The following is a 21,208-nucleotide window of genomic DNA, read 5'->3' as shown; positions in this document are numbered from 1 at the left end:
TTTGTGACCCGGTATATGTGATCTATTCTGGAGGAAGTTCCATGTGCACTTGAGAAGAAGGTGTATTCAGTTGTGTTTGGATGTAAAGTTCTGTAAATATCTCTGAAATCCATCTGGTCCAGTGTATCATTTAAAGATCTTCTTTCTTTGGAGATGTTGTGCTTAGAAGATCTGTCAATTGTAGAAAGCACTACATTCAAGTCACCAAATATAAGTGTATTATTATCTAAGTATGTCTTAACTTTGGTTATTAATTGATTGATATACCTGGCAGCTCCCACATTCGGGTCATAAATACTGATGATTGTTAGGTATCTTGTTGGATAGATCCTTTAAGTATCATATAGTGTCCCTCTTCATCTCCTAACAGTCTTTGGAATAAACTTTAGTTTATCTGATATAAGAATGGCTACTACCCCTGCTTTCTTTTGAGGACCATTTAAATGGTAAATGGCTCTCCAACCTTTTATTTTCAGGCTTTAGGTCTCCTCAAGTCTAAAATGAGTCTCTTGTAGAGAGCAAATAGTGGGTCTTGCTTTTTAATACAGTCTGAAACCCTGTCCCTTTTGATGGGGTCATTAAGCCCATTCACGTTCAGAGTCACTATTGAAAGATATGAATGTAGTGTCATCATGATACCTATTCAGTCCCTGTTTTTGTGGATTGTTCCCTTGGGCTTCCTCTTTCTATTACAGAGTCCCCTTTAGTATTTCTTGCAGAGCTGGTTTGGAGGTCACATATTCTTTCAGTTTCTGCCTATCTTGGAAGCTCTTTATCTCTCCTTCTATTCTGAATGAGAGCCTTCCTGGATAATGTATCTTGGCTGCAGGTTCTTCTCATTTAGGACCCTGAATATATCCTGCCAGCCCTTTCTGGCCTGCCAGGTCTCTGTGGAGAGGTCTGCTGTTAACCTAATACTTCTCCCCATAAAGTTTGGGGATCTCTTGTCTCTTGCTGCTTTAAGGATCTTCTCTTTATCTTTGGAATTTGCAAGTTTCACTATTAAATGTCGAGGTGTTGAGTGGTTTTTATTGATTTTAGGGGGGGATCTCTCTATTTTCTGGATCTCAATGCCTGTCGTCCCAAGTTAGGAAGTTCTCAGCTATGATATGTTCAAATACACTTTCTTGTCCTCTGTCTCTTTTGGCGCTCTCTGGAACCCCAATTAAACATAGATTTTTCCTTCTGAGGCTCTCAGTTATTTCCCTTAACCTATTCTCATGATCTTTTGTTTGTCTCTTTTTTCCTCAGTTTCCCTCCTTGCCATCATCTTGTCTTCTATGTCACTCACTCGTTCTTCTACCTCGTTAACCCTCGTCCTTAGGACCTCTAGTTTGGATTGCATCTCATCTAATTGATTTTTAATTTCTGCCTGATTAGATATAAATTCTGCAGTCATGAAGTCTCTTGAATCCTTTATGCTTTTTTCTAGAGCCACCAGTAGGTTTATAATTTTGATTCTGAATTGGCTTTCTGGCATCGAATTGTAATCCAAATTCTATAATTCTGTGGCAGAGAGTACTGTTTCTGATTCTATCCTCTGTGGTGAGATCTTCTTTCTATTCATTTTGCTCACTGCAGAGTAGCTGTATGAGCAGGCTGAGTCAGGAATATTAACTATGACCTAAGCAAATTTCACCCTCGATGATTCTGACAAGGTCAGAGACCCAGAAATTTAAAAAAAGATCAGAATGAAATAAAACAAAAGGACCACTAAAGTGAAAAACAAATTTTAAAACAATGTAGTAAAAAATAAAAGGCCAAAAATTCCGAAGAAGAAGAGAAAAAAAAGAATAAAAGAAGAGAAAAAAGCAAAAGTAAAGAGAAAAAAAAGAAAGAAAAGAAAGAGAGAAAAAAATGGGAGGATTGGGAGATGGTGTTGGTGACAAAGTTGTAGTGGAGGTAGAATGTAGTCAGTCTACTGAGGGGTCCTAGATGGTGATCCTCTTGGTTCTGAGTATATTAAGTTCTGTATGTTAGAAGATGCTCAGTCCCAAATTTATATAAACCAGAAATACTTGTAGAAAGCCCCAACATTGATCACCAAAACATAAATTAGATAAAAGAGGGGGACAGAATGGGAATGAGGAACCTCACAGAATGAACCAGCACAGTATACCACTTGGTTCTGAGTGCATGCTGGTCATGTTTTAGAAGGTATTAACTTCTACCTTTGTAGAATAAAATGAGGGAGAGAAAATGAAAAACATAATACAAAGAAAACACATCTTATATATCTCCCAAAATTAAGTTAAGTATGTTGAAGGGAATCTAGAAGTGGAAAATATATCTAAAACCTGTAATTGTAGAAATATGAAAGTGAAAAAGGAAGAAACCTAAAAATAAAGAGGTGGTAAAATATTGTAGTTAAGGTTGGAAAAGAGAACAAAAAATGGGAAATTTATAGTCTGATATAAAAAGGAGTTGTACTAGAAAAAGGAAGAAAAAAATAGGGGTACTCTCTGGTTTCATATACTGTAAATCCCTCGACTTCCCCTGGAGGTTTCCCATGCTGTTTGACAAGAACTTGCTCTTCCCCTGTTGTTCCAGCTGGTCTTCTGGGGGAGGGGCCTTCTGTGCTGACTTTCAGGTGTGTGTACCTGGGGGAGATGCCCTATCCCCTGCAGAGTGCCGGGCTCAGTGCCAGCTGTTTACCCCATGAGGTCTTTGTTCCCTGGTGGCCTGCCCCTCTTAGGCACACAGCGACACCAGGAAGAACAACACTGGCGGCAGCCAGGTCTCCAGCTCTTGAGTCAGCTCTCTGCATTAACTACTGCAGTCTCCCAGTCTGCACTGGCCTAGATGCTCCCAGGGTGGGGGCGCTGACCTGCACAGCCTGGGGGTGCCCGGTGGCAGGAGAGTCCTCGCTGTCCTGTGCCCTCCCTGCCTCTGCCTGTCCTAGGGAGACCACAGGATGGGGGGCTGTGTCCCTCCATCACCTGGGGATCCAGGGCCTGTGCTGCTGGAATTGTGCTCCTGGGGCCGCAGCTCCTGAAAGCAGCAGGGCTCAGACTCCTCTGTCCAGAGACCCCACCTGACCCACTAGCTTCTCCCAGAAGTCCTGTCAGGTGCATGCTCCAGCCCTTTACTGAGTTGGGCCCGCAGTGTGCTTTGCACTCTCCCCTGGATGCACTTCCTCTGTTAGAGACTCCGGAAGACTGGAGGCTCCACTGCCCCTCCTGCGGTTCTGCCCAATTTCCCTGCTAAGTGCCTTTCCATCCAGGAAGAATCTGGTGCAGATTTTTAAAGTTCCCACTGCTCAGGGCCTGGGCTTTCCTGTCCTGGAGGCTCTTGCCACCTGGCTTTAGCAGGCTCTTCGGGGGGCCCCTCCTCCATGTGATTCTTTTTATTTTATTTTTTTTCCACCTTCCTACCTTGTAAGAAGTGAATAACCTTTCTCTCTATAGTGTTCTGGCTGTTCTTTCTTTAAATCTCAGGTCATATTTGTAGATTTTCAGATGGTTTGAAAGTTATCTAGGCAAGTTGGTGGGGCCAGGTGAGTTGAGGACCCTACTCCTCTGCCATCTTGCCCCGCCTCCTCCTAAATACAATATCTGTGTCAATTACATTATAATTAACTCTCATGAGATCTTTATCTATGGCCAGTCTAAAATCTTTTACAATTTACAGTTATTATTTTACTTTGATGTGTTTGCAAAAGTGAGATTCATAAAAATGGTCCTATCAAGTACTCTTGACTACTAACACTGCTGCCAAATTAAAAGGTGTCAAACCTCCAGTCCGTATTTCAAAACTGAAGAAGGATCCACGTGACATCTTATCCTGTACAAGTGGTGGAGACTTCAAAATCAAATTGATGAGGAAGAGGAGTAGCCAACATGAAGAAAGGCTGCTTTTACCCAAAATGTTGGATCAAGAAGATATATTTTTCCTTTTCTTTTTTCCTCTCTGACCATCCTTTTCCTAATTCTTATACCACAAAGATCTTTCTTTTTCCACCTTTTCTTCTTGCTCTGTTGTGGAAAGATAATGGCATTATTTACATATCTCAGGCTATTGCAAGAGTGAGTAGGAGGGTAATCCAATCTCCAAGTGATTGTTGGAAGTGCCATGATGGTGGTGGTTCTATAGTTCTGCTTGTCACACACTTCTGATTCCCAATGCCTCAACCTCACCAGAGCACTCAGCTCCCTGTCTATCATGTTATCCTCCTTAACGCTGGGGGGCCATTTCTTTCTTACTCTAAGGGAAATATCAGGGTCTACCACTAAAGCTATAGCTGCCTAGCAGACATCATTGGATTTGCCTGTAAAAGTTGTCCTGACAATAGAATAGCTCTGGATTATCTACTTACAGAACAAGAAGGAATTTGTGCAATAATCAACAGCACCTGCTCTATCTGGATAAACACTTCTGAGAAAGTGGTGGAGACACTGTTACATGAAATGCATAAAGAGGACAACTGACTCAAAGAAGTATCCCCTAAAGAAGGGTTCATTTTTTTAACTTACTTTATTCTAGCTTATTTGGTTTATGGGGACCCTGGCTCTGGAGTGCTCAACAAACCAAGGGTGTCATTTGATTGCTAATAATTACTATTTTCTCCCTAATAAACTGCATTCCCTCTGAAGTTTTAAATGCACTGGATAGCCATTGACTGGGTAATAGATAGTCTCTGACCAACTAAAACAAACACAAAAACCCTGAAGAATAATATAACCAGGTCCAATAATACAAGCTTGACATCATCTCTTGTGACTATTATACTGTGACTCCCGAGGCAATGATAACGGAGAGTCAAACTAGGCCAATATTTTTTAAAGCATTTATTTATTTATTGAGAAAGAGAGCATGATCAAGGGGAAGGACAAAGGAAGAGAGAGAATCTCAAGCAGACACCGCACTGAGCACAGAGCTGACATAGGACTCTATCTCACAACCCAGAGATCATAACCTGAGCCAAAATCAAGAGCTGAACACTTAACTGACCGAGCCTTCCAGACACCTGTAAAGCCGATATATTTTATCATATCTTGAATGGTCAAGAGAATGATCAAATGTGGATGGGAGCTGTCAAAATAAATTTTTAGGTTCAAGAAGGAGCCACTACTGCTCAGGATGCCACATCAGCAAACCTAACTTCCATGTTCCTGTAGAGTCTCCACTTGACAAGACACACAGAGTATCCAAACACCAATCCAACTCTTTATATATTTTCTTGTTCCTTAATCTTTCCAAATAAGGTCAGATATGCAACCCCAGCTAATCACACCCTGTCTCCAACTTGCTGCTTCTAATTCTATTTAAAACTTTCTCTTAACCACAATCCTCCAGGAAGAGTGTGCTACCACTTGGGTGGCACTGTATTCTCCCAGCCTTTGGAATTTTCCTTGTATAAAGGACATCACACTTACTACTAAATTGTTTTAGTTTTGTCATTTTGCAAATGACAAATTTCTACCACACAGTGGTAGAAAACATTTGCAAATCATATAGCTAATATGAAATTTATTTCCAAAATATATAAGGAACTATTATAACTTAATAAGAGGACAACTAACCCATTTTTAAATAATTAAACCTTAATTTTAAAAATTAAAAGTAACCAAATTAAACTTTTAAAAAGACAACCCAATTTTAAAAACCCCAAAGGAAAAAAAAAAAAAAACCAAAGGATTTGAATGGACATTTCTTCAAAGAAGATATCCAAATGACAAAGAAGTACATGAAAAAAAATGCTCATCATTAGGCATTAGGGAAATGCAAGTCAAAATGAGATACCACTTCATACCCACTATATGGCTATAATAAAAAAATTAAAAACAAATAAAAACAGACAATAACAAATTAGAACCTCATATTGCTTATAGAGATGTAAAATGGTGTAGCTGCTTTGACAAGTAGTTTGGCAGTTCTTTTAAAAGTTAGGCATATGGCTACCGTATCACTCAACAATTCTGCTTTGATATAGATGCCACATATAAATGATAACATGGCCATACAAAAACTTACACAGGAACGTTTGTAGCAGTGCTATTCCTAATCTCAAAAAAAAAAAAAAAAAAAAAAAGAGAGAGAGATAAAAAAAACCTAAATGTCTGCCAATAGATGAATGAGTAAAGAAAATGAAATATATCTGTATGGTGGGTTATGGCTGGGTAATACAAAAATTGAAGTGCTGATACATGTTACAAAATGGAAGAATTTGAAAACATCAAAGTATTTGAAAAAGTCAGCAACAAAAAGACCACATATTTCATTCATGTAAAATAGCTAGAAAGATGGGGCAAATTTATAAAGACACAATGCAGACTAGTGGTGGCGTAGGGCTAGGGGCAGCAGTGGGAGGTGGGCGGGCCAGGAAGGTGAAAAGTGCTAATGGGTAGAGGCCCTCTTTGGGGGTAATAAAAATATTCTAAAGTTATATTATGGAGACATTTGCATAATTCTGTGAATATACTAAAAACCACTGAATTATACACACTAAATGGTTAAATAGTGTGGTATGTGAATTATATCTAAATGAAGTTATTTAACAAAATCCATCCCAAAGCTTTATTTATCTAAGCCAAATGTTTACTCTGTGTTCTCCTTCCCATTTCAAATAATTTCTGGCCACCTTGTCCAATCAAGCCTCAACAAAATTAAGCAAGTACAATTAAACAATTGTACCCTAATTATAAGCCAACATAGAAATTTCCCACCACATCCCCACCCTCATTATCTCATTCCCAGGAAAAATTAAAGTCCAAGACTAACTCCTTTGCAAGCTGAAGTCCTAAAACATTAAAATCCAAAGGAATTAAAACCCCAGGCAGAATTCTCTTGTTCTTGTGTGAGTTTAAAACTCCAAAATTTTAAGTTTATAAACTACCCTCCCCAAATTCTTATTCAGTTCAGACTTAGCCAGAATCTGAGCCATTGAGATTCCCAATCTTAGTGCCTGGGTAAAGTCCAACTTCCTGCTGGAAGCCTGGAGCCTGATTCTCACTATGATTGAGTGTAGGATTTTCAAAGCAGCAATTCCCAAAATGTGGTTCTTGGATCAGCTACAGCAGCAGTAACAGGAGCCAGGAATTTGTTAGCAATGCAAATTCTTAGGGCCCACCCCAGCCCTGCTGATCAGAAAATCTGGGGGAGAATCCAATAATCTGTGTTTTAACAAGCTGTGTTATGCAGCCATGATCTCCCTCTCCTGGACTTCAGGACCTTGTGTAATCAGTCCCCTTCCCCTGAGCATGGATTGGTCTTAGTGACTGGTTTGTAACGAAAAGGCTATGGGCACCCCGGGTGGCTCAGTGGTTTAGCGCCGCCTTCAGGCCAGGGCATGATCCTGGAGACCAGGGATCCAGTCCCACCTCAGGCTCCCTGCATGGAGCCTGCTTCTCCCAGTGCCTGTGTCTCTGCCTCACTCTCTCTCTCTCTCTCTCTCTGCCTCTCATTAATAAACAATAAATAAAATCTTTAAAAGAGAAAAAAAAGGCTACACGGGGACACCTGGGTGGCTCAGCAGTTGAGCATCTGCCTTCAGCTCAGGGCATGATCCCAGGGTCCTGGGATTAAGTCCTGCATTGGGCTCCCAGAGGGGAGCCTGCTTCTCCCTCTGCCTGTGTTTCTGCCTCTCTCTGTGTGTCTTTCACGAATAAATAAATAAATAAGATAAATAAAAAGAAAAGGCTACCACAGAAGTGAAGAGATGTCACTAGCAAACCCACTCTGTACAATCTGGAAGGACTGGCTTCCATCTTGGGCACTCCCTGGCTCTCTATGTCAGATGGGTAACTGCTGTGATGTAAGGGCACTCAGGCAGCCTTTGGAGACACACACATGATGAGGAACCAAGGCTCACAAAGAGCCATGTGAGAGAGCTTGGCTGTAGTCCCCTACCAGCCATCACCAGAGAGACCTCCATCAGAGACTGTATCTCTGGCTGTAACTTCATATCAGATATCAGAGATATCTCTGTATCTCTGGCTGTAACCTCATAGAGACCCTGACCTAGAGGCACCTAGTTAAGTTGTATGTACACTCCTGACCCATAGAAATTGAGATAATAAATGCTTATTGTCTTAAGTGTCTAAGTTTTGCAGTAATTTGTTACACAGAAGTATGTAATTCACATATTATTATACAATTAGATAATTCTGACAGAGGCTAAAGTTTAAGAACCACTGCTTTCACTTTAGGAATGGTCAGTCACCAACTGAAGCAGAATTTCTCACTCTTGCCCTTGCCTTTCAGTAAGGATCAGGTAAATTTTTGATGGCTTCACCTTCTTCTCAGGTTGGTCACTAAAGTTCCCTAACTCTGGTGAGGCTTGTGTTATTTTCCAGATTGCCTCCCTTTCTTGCCTTTACTTTCTCCTTGCTTTCAAAGCCCACTCAGTTTCTATTCTTACACTACATTTTGCCTGAGGGGTACCCTATGGAGGGCTACAAATAATTGCTAGTCTGTCAAAGTCATCTGCTATTGCAACAAATCTTATCCATTCTCCCTTCCTGGGATGGATAATTTGCATGTAAGGAGACATTTCTCATCCCAATGTCCTCTACCCCCAGCTGCTGTGGTGAGTGTCTTCTGTCTCTGTCATACCCTCCCTTGGTTTCCTTTAGTTCATCAAGCACACTCCCGTGGAGCTGAAGCAAACCTGTATGTCTACCTATTGTGTCCACATCACCTGGAAATCCAGCAAGGGAGCTCTGATGAGTTTAGGTTGGTGAAATTAATTGGCAAATCTGACCTAGCTATGGTCCTTACCCTGGCTGTACATAAAATCACCCAAAAGCTTTGGACATATGCTCTACCCAGACTGCTAAAGTCACACTCCTCAGGTGACTCACAGTTTTAGGGGTTAGTCTCTCAACTGTTCTCTCCATGGTTATTCTTTGTGCACCTCTTCTCCCCCAAGTAGTTTCATGGATCTTCCCTCTCCTCTAAAGGTGTCATTTCACCTTTCATTTCAGTCTGTCCCAAGACCTCTCTTGGCTTCATCAGTGGGATGCCTTTGGCTCCAGCTACTGTTGCTAATTTAGTAATAGCATGTTTCCCTCACCTTTTTAGTGCCCCCTTCATGAACAGTTGGATCCACATTAGTCCCCATCTCCTTATCCTGGTCTTCCAATCCACTTTGTGTTTTATATCAGTCTCACTGGTCCAAGTACTTAAATTCCTAGGGAAGTCTCTTCCTTTAGCTAAATTAGAGGGTATTTCAGTTAGTGTTCTTCTGCGAAACAGAATCAATAAGATCTATGTACATATATTATGAGATTTATTTTAAGTGATTTGTTCATGTGATTATAGGAGCTAGTAGGTCTGAAACTTGTCAGACAGGCCAGCAGCATGGAAACTCAGGAAAAATTGTGTTGTTATCTTAATGTAGAATTCCTTCTCCTGGAAACCTCAGATTTTGCTCTTAAGGCAAAAAAGCTTGTTGAATGAGATTCATCTGACGTTGTCAAAGGTGATCTCCTTTACTTAAAGTTAGCTAACTGCAGATGGTAATCATATCTACAGAAATACCTTTACAGTAACATCTAAACCAGAGTTTGACCAAACAACTGAGCACCATAACTTTAGTCAAATAAATACATAAAATTTAACATCATTGTTGATTTTCTTCCTTTTTGTTCTAATTTTGCCTCTGTTCTTGTTTTGAAAGCTAACTTGAAACATGTTTTGCAAAATACTTCTGTTCTTGCTTATGTTTCCAAAGAAATTTCAGTCCAAGGACAGAATGTTCCACACACAGTCCTTTTAGTCGCATTCTTGGCCTTTAGTTTTACAATGATATCACTGAGAAGATAAAAAAAATATTTTTGTAATTAGAGCAAAGAGTGCTCAGCCACAAGGTGGCTGTTTTGTGCAATAATATGTGCTAAAAATTGTGTAAGGACACTTACCTGAGCCCAACTTTGCCTTTCAGAGCCAATGTTATGGCTGGACTGGTCCTAGAGGTTTTTATTATGATGACAAGATGCCTTCAGTAACAAAGATCAGAAATACACAGAAAAACTCGTAGACTCAACAACTGTTAGAACAAGTAAATAAACTCAGCAACGTCACAGATACAAAATCAACACACAAAAATCCATTGCATTTCTATACACTAATACTGAACTATCCAAAAAAGAAATTTAAAAAGTCCTATTGACAAGAGCAACAAAAAGAATAAAATAGAAATAAGCCTAACCACGGAGGTAAAGGACATGTACACTGAAAACCAAAATATTAATGAAAAAAATGAAAGCAGGAACAAATAAGTGGAAAACATTCCATGTTCATGGGTTGGAAGAATTAGTATTTTTCAAAGGTCCATATTACCTAGGCAACTTACAGGTCCAATGTAATCCCTATTAAAATCCCAGATACACTTTTACAAAAATAGAAAAAATAATCCTAAAATTCCTAAAGAGACACAAAATAGGGGTTGGTAATTTGCCTAATAGGCAAAGTAGTATTGAATTAAAAGAACAAAGCTGAAGGTATCACACTTTCTGGTTTCAAAACATATTACAAAGCTATAGTAATTAGAACTGCATGATACTGGTATAAAATAAACATACCGACCAATGGAACAATAAAAAGCTCAGAAATAAACCCATATCTATGCATTCTACTGGTTTTCTTTACAAGAATGCTAAGAATAAACAAATGAGAACAGATAATCTCTTCAATAAATGGTGCCGAGAAAATCAGATGTCCACAATTCAAAAAGAATGAAATCAAACCCTTATCTTGCACCATAACAAAACTGACTAAAAATGGATTAAAAGTTTGAACATAGATTCAGAACCCTAAACTCCTAGAAGAAATATTACAGAAAGCTACTTGACATTGGCCTTTGGCAATAATATTTTGAATGTGACACCAAAAGCATAGGCAACAAAAACAAAAATAAAAATTGGAACAACAGCAAACTGAAAAGCTTCTGCACAATAAATGAAACAATCAACAGAGCAAAAAGGCAATCTACAAAGTGGAAGAAACCAATTGCAAACCATGTATCTGATAAGGAGTTAGCTTCCATAATGTATGAGGAATTCATACAGTTCAATAGCATGCATAAATAATAAATAAATAAATAAATAAATAAATAAATAACCCAACTTAAAAATGATCAGAGAGGGGCACCTGGATGGCTCAGCAGTTGAGTGTCTACCTTTGGCTTGGGTCCTAGTCCCAGGGTCCTGGGATGGAGTCCCACATTGGGCTCCCCGCAGGGGGCATGCTTCTCCCTTTGCCTGTGTCTCTGCCTCTCTTTCTGTGTCTCTCGTGAATAAATAAATAAAACCTTTTTTTAAAAAATGATCAAAGAACTTGAATAGACATGTATATGGTCAGCAGTTATATAAAAAGATGCCCAACATCACTAACCATCAGGGAAATTCAAATAAAAATCACAATGAGATACCACTTCAAAATTCTTTAGGGTGGTTATTATAAAAAACAAAAGATAATTGTTGGGAAGGCTATAGTGAAATTGGAACTTATACAGTGTTGGTAATAATATGCAATGATGCAACTGCTATGGAAAAGAGTATGTAGGTTCCTCAAAAATTAATAATAGAATTGTCATATGATTCAAAAACCCCAATTCTAGGTATATGTACAAAATAATTGAAATCAGGATCTCAAAGAGTTACCTGCACTCCTGAGTTCATGGCAGCATTATTCGCAGTAACCAAGATATGGAAACAACCTAAATGTCCATCAACAGATAAATAAATAAAATACAGCATACACACACACACACACACACACACACACACACACAGCAGATTATTATTCTTCCTTTAAAAAGAAGTAAATCCTACCAGTCATGACATCATGGATGGATCTAGAAGACATTATACCAGGTGAAACATGTTACTCACAGAAGGACATATACTGCAAGATTTTTCTTATCTGAGGCATCTCACATAGTCAAAGGTACAGAGATAGACAATAGAGTGATTGTGTGTGGGGGCAGGTATGAGAAATTGCTGTTCAAAGGATATAAAGCTAATTTTATGAGGTAAGTTCCAGAGATCTGCTGTACAATATACTTCCTAAGGTTAACAATAAGGTATTATGTCCTTAAAAATTTGTTAATAGATCTCATTTTAAATGCTTTTACCAGAAAGGAGGGGGACACAAGAAAATCTTTGGAGGTGATTGATATGTTTATTACCTGGATTGTAGTGATAGTGACACAAGTGTATGCATATGTTCAAACTCACCAAGGAATATACATTAATTATGTGCATTTTTTGTATACCAATCATACTTCAATAAAACTGGAAAAAATAAAATAAATGCAATGTGTGATTCTAGATTGCAACTTGGACTAATAATTTCCATGATGGACATGAGTTGAACAAAATTTGTATATGGGCTGTAGATTGACCATTAATGCTGTATCAAGGTTAAGTGTCCTAGAGAGGAGGGGCAAGATGACGGAAGACTAGGGTCCCCACATCACCTGTCCCCACCAAATTACCTAGATAACCTTCAAATCATCCTGAAAATCTACTAATTCGGCCTGAGATTTAAAGAGAGACCAGCTGGAATGCTACAGTGAGAAGAGTTCGCGCTTCTATCAAGGTAGGAAGACGGGGAAAAAGAAATAAAGAAGCAAAAGGCCTCCAAGGGGGAGGGGCCCCCCCGAGGAGCCGGGCTGAGGCCGGGGCGAGTGTCCCCAGGACAGGAGAGCCCCGTCCCGGAGGAGCAGGAGCTGCACCGACCTTGCCGGGGGAAAGGGGCTCGCGGGGAGGTGGAGCAGGACCCAGGAGGGCGGGGATGCCCTCGGGCTCCCGGGGACACTAACAGACACCTGCGCCCCGGGAGAGTGCGCCGAGCTCCCTAAGGGCTGCAGCGCGCACGGGGGACCCGGAGCAGCTTGGGGGGGCTCGGGGGCGGCTCCGCGGAGGGGGCTGCTGGGCGGGAGCGAATCCAGCAGCGCAGGCCGCAGGCCGGAGGCACAGGGCGCCGGGACACAGCCCAGGATCCGGCCTCCCCGCGGGACAGGCAGAGGCCGGGAGGGCCCAGGACAGCGAGGACCCTCCAGCCCCCAGCTGAGCAGATCAGCGGCCCCGCCCGGAGCCTCCAGGCCCTGCAGACGGAGAGCTCTGGAGCTAGCTACTGCGGGGGCTGACTCCAGGGCTCCAAAGCTGGCCCCGCCACTGCGGTTGTTCCTCCTGGGGCCTTACGGGGTAAACGACCCCCACTGAGCCCTGCACCAGGCAGGGGCAGAGCAGCTCCCCCAAGTGCTAACACCTGAAAATCAGCACAACAGGCCCCTCCCCCAGAAGACCAGCTGGACGAACAAATTCCAGGGGAAGTCAAGGGACTTAAGGTACACAGAATCAGAAGGTACTCCCCCGTGGTTTTACCTTTACCTTGCCTGTCTTGCATTCACTTCCTTAGGATATGCACAGCCTTCTGAAAGTAATCTTTCCTCCTGCCTCCTTCCACCTGGTAGTCTGCTCCTGGTGCTGCTCGGCCCTGTATCCTAACTTGGCAGAGTGCAACAGGGAGCAGTGGCAGAAAAGTGCTGCAGAGGCTCATTGGAAAAAGATCCCTCTGTGGCCAAGAGGCAGCACTCACCAACAGCTAGAGAATGCAATCATAGCTCCTTGTTCAAAATACATTTTTAAATTTATTTTATTTTTCCCCTTCCCATTTGCTCATCTTACCAGAAAAGAGTTTTGTTTCTTAAATTCTGCATGAGTGAAATCATATGGTATTTGTCTTTCTCTGATTGACATATTTCACTCAGCATAATACCCTATAGTTCTATTCATGTCACTGAAATGGCAAGGTTTCATCCTTTTTGATGGTTGAGTAATATTCCATTGTGTGTAGATATATGAAGTGGTATCTCATCATGGTTTTGATTTGTATTTTACTGACTATAAGTGATGTTGAGCATCTTTTCACGTATTTGTTAGTCATCTGGATAATCTAAGAAAGGTGTCTATTCATGTCTTCTGCCCATCCTTGACTTGATTATTTGGTTTTTTGGGTGTTAGGATTGATAAGTTCTTTGTAGAATTTTGGATACTGACCCTTTATCAGATATGAACTTGTAAATATCTTCTTCCATTCTGTAGGCTTCCTTTTAATTCTCTTGATTGTTTTCTTCACTCTGCAGAAAAGAGAGAGACGGGAGAGAGGGGGGGGAGCGGGGAGAGAGAGAGAGAGAGAGAGAGAGAAACTGAAAGAGACTTGTTTTTGTATTTTTTAAAATTTTTAATTTATTTTTTATTGGAGTTCAATTTGCCAACATATAGCATATCACCCATCAAGTGCCCCCCTCAGTCACTCAGTCACCCCAAGCCACCTCCCCTTCCACTACCCCTTTTCATTTCCCAGAGTTAAGAGTCCTCATGTTCTGTCACCCTCACTGATATTTTCACTCGTTTTCTCTCCTTTACCCTTTATTCCCTTTCACTACTTTTTATATTCCCCAAATGAATGAGACCATATAATGTTTGTCCTTCTTCGATTGACTTATTTCACTCATCATAATACCCTCCAGTTCCATCCACTCAAAGCAAATGGTGTGTATTTGTCATTTCTATTGGCTGTGTAATATTCCACTGTATACATAAACCACATCTTCGTTTTCCATTCATCTTTCAATGGGCACTAAGGCCCCTGCGACATTTGGCTATTGTGGACATTGCTGCTATAAACATCAGGGTGCAGGTATCCTGGAATTTCACAGATGTGTATCTTTGGAGTAAATCCCCAGCAGTGCAATTGTTGGGTCTTAAGGCAGATCTATTTTTAACTCTTTGAGGAACCTCCACACAGTTTTCCCAAGTGGCTGTACCAGTTCACATTCTCACCAACAGTGCAAGAGCGTTCCCCTTTCTCCACATCCTCTCTGTTTGTTGTTTACTGTCTTGTTAATTTTCCCCATTCTCACTGGTATGAGGTGGTATCTCATTGTGGTTTTCATTTGTATTTCCCTGATGGCAAAGGATGCGCAGCATTTTCTCATGTGCTTCTTGGCCATGTCTATGTCTCCCTTTGTGAAATTTCTGTTCATGTATTTTACCCATTTCACGATTGTACTGTTTGTTTCTTTGCTGTTGAGTTGAATACGTTATTTGGGGGGGGGGGGATTTGGAGGCCTTTGTGTTTTTTTTTATAAATTAATTTTTTATTGGTGTTCAATTTGTCAACATACACAAAAACACACAGTGCTCATCCCATCAAGTGCCCACCTCAGCGCCCACCACCCAGTCACCCTTACGCCCCGCCCACCTCGCCTTCCACCATCTAGTTTGTTTCCCAGAGTTAGGAGTCTTTCATGTTCTGTCACCTTCTCTGATATTTCCTACTCATTTTCTCCCCTTTCCCCTCTAATCCCTTTCACTATTTTTTATATTCCCTGAATTAATGAAACCATATGTTTGTCCCCTTCTGATTGACTTACTTCACTCAGCATTATACCCTCCAGTTCTATCCACTTTGAAGCAAATGGTGGGTATTTGTCGTTTCTAATGGCTGAGGAATAGAACAGATCGACAAAACCAGGAGTTGGTTCTTTGAAAGAATTAATAAGATAGATAAACCATTAGCTAGCCTTATTAAAAAGAAAAGAGAAAAGACTCAAATTAATAAAATCATGGATGAAAAAGGAGAGATCACAACCAATATCAAGGAAATACAAATGATTTTAAAAACATATTATGAACAGCTACACGCCAATACAGTAGACAATCTAGAACAAATGAATGCATTTCTGGAAAACCACAAATCACCAAAACTGGAACAGGAAGAAATAGAAAACCTGAACAGGCCAATAACCAAGAAGGAAATTGAAGCAGTCATCAAAAATCTCCCAAGACACAAAAGGCCAGGGCCAGATGGCTTCCCAGGGAATTCTACCAAATGTTTAAAGAAGAAACCTTACCTATTCTACTAAAGCTGTTCTGAAGGATAGAAAGTGATGGAGTACTTCCAAATTCGTTCTATGAGGCCAGCATCACCTTAAAGCACATAAAGCATCTTATTAATAATTTTTATGTTAATTATCTTTGAAATAATACTTTGGATATATTTGATTAAATAAAATATATTATTAAGTTTAATTTCACTTGATTCTTTTTTACTTTTGAAAATTTGGCTCCAAGATAATTTGAAATTACACACATGACATATATTTCTATTGGACAGTGCTGGTCAATGTGGTAATGCATTTCAAAATACTTTGGCATAAACCGTGGGAAGGATGTATGTTCATAGAGATCAACTCTCCACAATCTAAAAATAGCTGTGTGTGCTCAGGGTCCATCAGAAATCTCCATCTCAGGGTGATTGATTGGAATCAGAAGTCACTAATTAGCAAAATGGCAGAAAAGTTAACATCCATCATAACTGAAACCTACCCCAGAAGGTTTAGTCAGTAAAAAAAAAAAAAAAAAGCAGATAGAATTATTTTTGTGTGTGCAGAAATCATAAAAAGGTTTGGCTGAAAAAAAGTTGCACAGACTTGGCCACCCTTGGATACACGAGGCAAACCAGGAACCCCCAGCATCTTAGGGCAATGTTCAAAGTGGATGGCTGTGCTAGCTGTGTGACACTCCACTTCCTGGAGGTCCCCAAGCCAACCCAAGCCCAGAGAATGTCTTCATCCTGGAGTCACCTTCTCAAGCAAACACCAGCTGAAGAATAGAGAGTGAGCTACAGGGAGAGACCACAGGACTGCCTGGTGCCTACACATTAATAATGTGTTAGTGTTTGGAAGAGTTGGAACTGAGACTTGTTTCTATAAGTAGGTGATGAGGTTAGGAGGAAGGGGAGATTGTGTAGCCTTCTCTTAACTTTAATTGGGACATGTTGCTGATATAGACCAAAAGAATTGACTTTTGCTGAATGACCAAATTCACTTACGTTATTTCAGTACATTCCTTCTGGAGGCAACAAGGCTAGGACAACTAAGTGGGATATAGTGTGCCACTTGCTGCTACATCCATACATCATTTTTCCCCTCTCTCTCACTTGTCCTCTCAACCTACTTCTCTCTCATTTTTTCAATTTACCTTCTTTCTCTTTTCCTTTCTTGGTCACAAATCACTTCCTTTCCCTAATCTCTTCATTTCTATTAATGATACCATCCTTTTCTTATTACCCAAACAGAAAACTGCATTGATTTCTCCTCCTATTACCCCCCTACAATATTAAGACAATCTTCAAGATTGAATCAGTAATCAAAAACTTCCCAATGAAGGAAAGCCCAGGAACAAATGGCATTCACCTTTCATAGGTGAGTAGATAAACATCCTGGATATATGCACGCAACAGAATATTATGTATTGCTAAAAAGGAAATAGCTATCAAGTCATAAAAAGGTGTAGGGGAAACGTAAATGCATATGAGTAAGTGAAACAAATCAATATGAAAAGGCTACACACTGGATTCCAGCTAGATGATATTCTGGAAGAACGAAAACTATAAAGGTAGTAATCTATCAGCATTTCCATGGATTAAGGAGGAAACAGGAATAAAAAGGCAAAGCACAGAGAATTTTTAGGGCAGTGAAACTACTCCATGCGATATCATAATGGTGGATACATGTCATGCATTTGTCCAAACTCACAGAGTGTACAACATGAGAAGTGAGGCCTAATGCAAACTGTGGACTTTGTGGGATAATGATGTGTCCATGTAGGTTCATCAGTTGTAAAAAATGAACCATTCTGGTGGGGCATAGGAGGGCATAGGAGGGCATAGGAGGGCATAGGGCATAGGATAACATAGGAGGCACATGTGTGAGGGCAGTGGGTAAATGGACAATCTCTGTAATCTCATCTCAATTTTGCTGTGAACCTACAAATACTCTAAAAAACAAAAACTCTTAAAAAATCAGCACCTTTTTAGTGGTAAAGAATGCAAAACAGTGATAAAAGAAAACTACCTCAACATATTAAAAGTCATACATGAAAAGCCCACAGCTAACCTCATCCTCATTGGTGAAAGAATGAAAGCTTATCCTCTAATCAGAACAGCACAAGGATATCTGCTTTTCCAACTTCTATTCAACATAGTTTAGAAGTCCTAGCCAGAGGGATGAATCAAGAAAAAAAGACAAAAATCATTCATATTAGAAAGGAAGAAGTGCAATTACTTGTTTGCAGGTGACATGATGTTATATCAATACCCTAAAGATCACACACATATTTGAACTAATAAATTCAGCAGTTGTGGATACAAAATCAACATAAAAAATCATTTGTATCCTATACACTAACAATGAACCATCTGAAAAAGAAGGAAAACCATTTTTTTTCTAAAAAGCATGAAAAATAATAAAACACTTAGAAATAAACTTAACTAAGGAGAACAAAGACTGATACACTGATAGCTACAGTGTGTTGATGAAAGAAATTAAAGCAGACACAAATAAATCAAATACATATTGTGCCCTAGAAGAGATGACAAATATCATTAAGATGGCAATACTGTCCCAAACAATCTACACATTCAAAGCAACCCTTAGCAAAGTCCTGTTTTGCAGAAATAGAATAATCCATCTCAGAATGCATTTAATTTTCAGGGACCCTAAATAACCAAAACAAATTTGAAAAAGAAGAACCAAGTTGGAGGTCTCACACTTCCTAATTTCAAAACTGACTATAAACTTGCAGTTTATGAAAGTAGTGTGGTCCTGATATAAAGAAAAACATATAGATCAATGGAACAAAATGGAGAGCCTAGAAATAAACTTTTGCATATGTGGTCAAATGATTTTTGACAAAGGCACCAAAATCCACTCAATTGGAAAAATATAATCTTTTCAATAAATGGCTAAAACAAGAAAACTCTACTCAAAGAGTTGAGAAAACTGGATATCCACATGCACAAGAATGAGATTGGGCCTTATCTAACACTATATACAAAAACTAACTCAAAATATTATAAGACCTAAATGTAAAAGCTAAAACTATGCAATTCTCAGAAGGAAATATAAAGGAAAACCTTCATGATATTGGATTTATCAATGAGTTCTTGTATATGACATCAAAAGCACAAGGGACAAAAGAAAGAAATCAAACTGTCATCCAAGGGCACTATCAACAAATGAAAAGGCATCCATGGAACAAGAGAAAATATTTGCAAGTCATATATCTGAAAGAGATTAATATCCAGAATATATAAAGAATTCCTACAACAAAAAACAAAAACTCTACTCAAGATGGACAAAAACTTTGATAGGCATTTCTTCAAAGAAAATATACAAATGGCCAATAATCACATTAAAAAATGATCAGCATCATTAATCATTAGGGAAATGCAAATGAAAACCATAAGACATACAATTTCATACCCATCAAGATGAGTATTAATTTTAAAAAGAAAAGCAAACAACAACAACAAAAAAGGAAAATCATCAGTGCTGGTGAGGATATGGAGAAATTAGAAATTTTGTGCACTGCCATGGGAATGTAAAATGGTATAGCCATGACAGAAAATGGTATGATATGTGTGATGGTTTCTTAATAAGTTAAAAATAGAGTCATCAAATAATACAGCAATTCCACTTCTGGGTATATATCGCCAAACACTGAAAGTAGAGATTCAAAGAAATATTTGTACACTCATGTTCATAGCAGCATTTCTCACAATAGCCAAAAGGTGGAAGCAAACCAAGTGTCCGTGGACAGAGAAATGGATAAATAAAATGTGGTGTACACATACAATAGAATATTTTCAGTCTTTAAAAGGAAGGAAATTCTGACACCTGCTATAAGGATGAACCTTGAGGATATTATGCTAAGTCACAACAAGACAAATACCCTGTTTCCACTTAAATGAGAGGCTTGACTACTCATCAAGTTCATAAGGATGGAAAGCAGAATGGTGGCTGCCAGAGGCTGGCAGGGAGGGGAAAATGAGGAACTGTGTACATATGGGGAAGATAAATAAGTCCTGAAGATGATGATGGTGATGGTTTCACAACATGAATGTACTTAAAGGCCTTGAACTCTACACTTAAAAATGGTTAAGATAGCAAATTTTATGCATGTACATTATACCACAATAAAAAAAAGTGGGGAAAAAATCCTCCAAACACAAGCAAATTAATTTTTCCCCTAGAGTGTTTCTTGTATCAGTCACATCCTTTTTAGTACCTGTAGACGCTGATGTTTCATCTCATGCTAGAAACAATTTCCCAAAATACAGGTCATTACATATCACCCAGACAGGTATGGGCAGAGCAGGATTGGAGTGTAGATTTCCAAGGAGGATTCTCACTTTCCACAACAGGCCCTGCTCTCCTCCTGCAGGGACTTGCTGGGCTGGGACACAAAGAGGTCACAGTGAGGGCACAATCAGTGTGTGCTCTTCCCACAAGGGTTCATTTCTGGTTCCAAAAGCATTCATGACTTGCAAGATGTATAGCATGGGAAGGACACTTCTTATGGATCAGTGTGTTCCAATAAGTGACATGCTATGAGCTGTGAGGATACTTCAGACCCTTCTACTGGCATGTTGCCTATGCTAGGGATGCATTCATTGAATCAAAAGATTTGTGGGACAGAAGAACTCAGAGGGCCCTTGAGACCTTCTTCTCAGTGATTTCCAAAGGCAGGCCTGTAGATGATGCTCTTGCTGCTATATCAGAATCACCTGGAGGATTTGTTACAAATGCAGACTCCCAGGCTCCACTGCCAGAGGGTCTGACTCTATCAGATAAGGCCTCAGATACTATATACATTTTTAAGCTTTCTATGTGTTTCTGGTGGAGAGTCAGATTGCCAGCAATGCTGAAGAAAGATAAGTGGAGTACACTGAAAGTAACTTGCAATTTGAAGTTGCAGTCCGGTGGAGCTCAGTTGTCTCCCTATAGCATAAGGAAAATTGAACCAAATAGTCTCTGACTATCCCCTCCAGGACCCAAGTAGATATTGAGATTGGTCATATCTTTGAGACTTTAATACCAATCTAAGGCCACAGTAGAACAGGTGAGTCTCTGTGGCCAGAGCACACCTGTTCTGGGGCCGAATTTGGTCCTCTGGGCTTTCACTAAGGATTTCTTTGGTTTCTTGGAGTTTTTTGTTTGTTTGTTCAGTTGTTTGGGGGGTTTTTAGTGTTAGAATGAGTAAAAATTGCTGTGAATTCAAATTTTCCAAAGCAATCTTGCAATCTCATGAAACAGGGTACTGTGCAAGCTCTGAGGAAGAATATCCAGAAACAGAGACAGGAGCACAGAGATGGGTTTAGAATGGGGAGCCTGAAGGCAGATTTTACAATC

The 21,208-nt window shown here is 39.8% G+C and overlaps 1 long non-coding RNA gene across 1 annotated transcript; it reads right to left on the bottom strand.

The window, feature by feature from the left end:
• Positions 1 to 9,212: 9,212 nt before the first annotated feature.
• Positions 9,213 to 13,495, bottom strand: LOC111091853. Its single transcript, XR_005376755.1, has 3 exons — positions 13,338 to 13,495; positions 9,861 to 9,988; positions 9,213 to 9,753 (listed from the first exon to the last, which is right to left on the bottom strand). It is a non-coding gene; the product is annotated as an uncharacterized LOC111091853 (long non-coding RNA).
• Positions 13,496 to 21,208: the final 7,713 nt, after the last annotated feature.

Source organism: Canis lupus, chromosome 23 (genome assembly GCF_011100685.1).
Source record: "Canis lupus familiaris isolate Mischka breed German Shepherd chromosome 23, alternate assembly UU_Cfam_GSD_1.0, whole genome shotgun sequence".
NCBI lineage: Eukaryota > Metazoa > Chordata > Mammalia > Carnivora > Canidae > Canis > Canis lupus.
The sequence above is the reverse complement of the archived record's forward strand: the minus strand, read 5'-3'. Positions and strand labels throughout refer to the sequence as shown.